A 3,439-nucleotide genomic window follows, 5' to 3' on the forward strand; every position below is an offset into this window, starting at 1 on the left:
TTCTTTTAATTCCCCGGGTGCCAGTTGGGACGCATGCGTCCCCGAGACGCTCCGCTGCTGCCCTCTCAGGAGGAAGCGGGGACTCCAGGCAGCCGGCACCTCCGACGGGCGACGGGCGGGCGGCCGGCGCTGGGGGAAGGAGGCGGCGAGCCCTCGAGTCACGGAGCACGAGGCTGGGCTGAATCTATTCATACGTTTTATTGGCTTTGCTCCCCGAGGAAATAAAAGGTCCTCCTTCCCACTCCCGTGCCTTCAAAGCAGAGTTTAGGGCATTTTTTTTTTTTTAACCAGGTCAGCCCCACGCGGAGTAAAAGCTAGCAGAAGAGCATGCATGGATAGACACATTAGAGAAGTGGGTTGTTGTTTGCTTTTTTTTTAAGATTTTTTATTTTTAAGTAATCTCCACACCCAACATGGGGCTCAAACTCGAACCCAGATCAAGAGTCCCACGCTCCACTCACTGAGCCAGCCAGACGCCCCCAGAAGCAGGTTTTTTTAAGTACTGTATTCATGATAATTTGTCCAGTCGTTTCCAAGCTCACCAGCCCTTAAATAACAGAACAGGCAACCTCTATCATTAGTTTCTTGCAATTTTCCAGAACTATTTATGTACTTCTTTATATATTTAGGTATGCTTGTAGGAACTTGTAAGCATATGTACTTACATCCCCCTCCTTTTCTTTTTTTACTCAAAGAGTGGCATACCTCGCACATTTGTGCCCTGGCTTGTTCCACTCAGTAGATCGTGGAGACCATCCCACAGCAATACATGTCTATTTTCCTCTATCATTTTAACAGTTATCTATTACGCAGTCATACCAATTCCCATGTTATTCAAGCAGACCTCTATCTACTGACATTTCAGTTCATTCTGGCCTTTTGTCATTAAAATAATGCGGCAATGAACATCCTTGAACTATGTGTTTGGACATGTATATCTGTTGAGTAAATGCTTGGCAGCTAATTGCTGGGTCTTGGTAAGATGCCTTTTTAAATTTTAATGGATCATGCCAGATTGCTCTCCAAGGAGGCAGTTCTAATTTGCACTCTGACCGGCAACGTGTGGAAAGTATCTATTTCCCTATACCCCCACCAATCAAGTCACCATCTAATTTTTCATCTTTGCCAATCTGATTTATTCAACAAGTACTTAATCAGCATCTGTTATGTGCCAGACTTGTACTAGGCGCTGGGGAAACCGCAGTGAACAAAAGAAACAAAAATCCTTATTCTCTTTGAGCAAACATTCTAGGAGAAGAGTTAAACAAACAAAACAAGTGTGTTCTTTAGTGTGTTAGAAGGTAATGCACGCTGTGGAGAAAAATAAGCAAGGGAAGGGGACAAGAAGTGCCAGGGAGGCATGTGGGTGTGGGTGCGCATGTGTGTGTGTTCTGGGAAGAGGGATGGTGCCTGCCGTTTTAAATGGGGTGGTCACAGAAAGCCTCCTAATATGGTGACATTTAGGCCAAGTCGGGGGTGTCTGAGTGGAGGGAGTGATACCGTCTATCTAGATGGCAATGGGATCCATTAGTTGCCATCTTGAGAAGAAACTGGGTGCCAAGGACTGTTCAGGGAGATGCAAATGGAGGCCATTCTAATGATCCAGGTGACAGACCAGGGAGGTCGCAGTAGAGGTGGTATGGACTCTGGGTGGAATTTGAAGGTAGAGCCAACAAGGGAAGCTAAAGGATTGGAAATAGGGTGTGGAAAAAGAAAGGAGTGACTCTAAGGTTTCAGGATGACAAGCTGCAAAAGTTGACTTGCCATTGATTGAGATAGAGGAGAATGTGGGGGGAGCAGGTTTGCAGGGGCGAGGTGGAAGAGCAAGAGTTCATTTTCAGAAGTGTCAATTCTCATGGGCAGTGTATTAATTTTTTAGATGTGTTGTTACACATAAATGTGTCCTGTTCTGGCTACATTATGAAGCTGGAGGAACTTACCAAATGCGTGTTCATTGACAGGCTGGCTACAGGAGGATAGGAAGAGTAAGAGGAGGTTTCCTTCGAATTTGACTTAGTTGGGGAGACTGGATAAGGACCCGTGATGTAAAGTCAACATTACAGAGTAGCCGCTATTGCCAGGCAGCACAGGTTACGGTATCAAGCCCAGCCCCGTGTCTTTTATCACTTGCAACTATAGCAGGATGGAGGCTGAGTGTTGTTCTTGGACAACAAACTTCCTACTGGCTGGAAAATCCCTTTGGGAGAAGGTGCCAGGTTCTAAAATTGGAATTTGAATGGGAGTCAATCCACTTAGGTTCAAGTAGAAAGTCAGTAGAGAGATGCCAAATATGAACTCAGCCAGCAAGAAGGTGCAGTCTAGGTTCTAGCAACTACTATTAACTACTGGAGTGGGATTTATTGAGTGGATCGATTAAAGAAGGCTTTCCACTGGTGGAAACTATAGGTGCTCTGCCCCTTTACTCGCTTTGAGCTTAGACAAGTCACTTACTTTTTCTGAACCTCAGTTTTCTAATCTGAGAAATGGAGATGATGAATCAGGCCCTACCTAACCAGACACAGTTGTGAAATTCAAATGAGATAGTTTGAAAACCATAAAGTTCCTTAGAAATGTCAAAGTTCAACACTATTGATCAAATCCAGTATGGGCCTGTTGGGCGAATGTCGGTTCCAATATTACTTGGCTTACCCATGACAATATTTCTTTACACATTTGTACCTCTGCCGTGTGTGGGCATCTTTTACGTGGTCTGTTTCAGACGAGGTATTTCTAGAAAGCCGTGGAACCACGTCTGCTTAACAAACATGGTCAGGAGGTGAATGCCCCGACTTACTAAGAAGTGTAGATATTGTTTGCCTGCTTTAACAATGATTAATATTTTTCATTTAAAATTAATTTTAAGTTTTAAAACTTATAAATGAAACGTGCCTCTAAAAAAGTTGAAATAGTACAGCTGAAGTTCCTCCTGGCCATGCCCCACAGTCCTGTTCATGTTCTACCCTCTCCTTGTTACCAGCGTGGTACCAACTTTTCCAGGCACACACGCACCTGTGTGCCCCTGTGATGTCTATTTGGCGTCATTGTGTGTGTCATTATTTTTGGCAGTGTTTGTTTTAATATAAAAGGTGTGTGTTAATCTGCCAGCTTTTCCCACCTAGTAATATGTCTCGGATGTCTCTCCTTATTAGCACATATACTACTACCTCGTGCATTTTAACTGATGTGAGTATCCTATTTATCGATTTTCTAAGGTTTATTATATCTGTGTTTTTGTAGTGCTCATCTTCCCAGAAGTTAAAGACGCTCCTGATTTCCCCGTTTTGGTCAATTGGACCTTGGATAGGAATAGCAGTGTTCCTAAACCCTCCAGCTGCAGCTCCCACATTTCGGTGCCCCTATTTCTTGTTTCAGACCTCATTCGCAGGAGAGCAGCGAGCCTTCCTTTTTTTAGAGTGATGCTAGATTGTTCCTACCGCCT

Source organism: Ailuropoda melanoleuca, chromosome 2 (genome assembly GCF_002007445.2).
Source record: "Ailuropoda melanoleuca isolate Jingjing chromosome 2, ASM200744v2, whole genome shotgun sequence".
NCBI classification, from domain to species: Eukaryota; Metazoa; Chordata; class Mammalia; order Carnivora; family Ursidae; genus Ailuropoda; species Ailuropoda melanoleuca.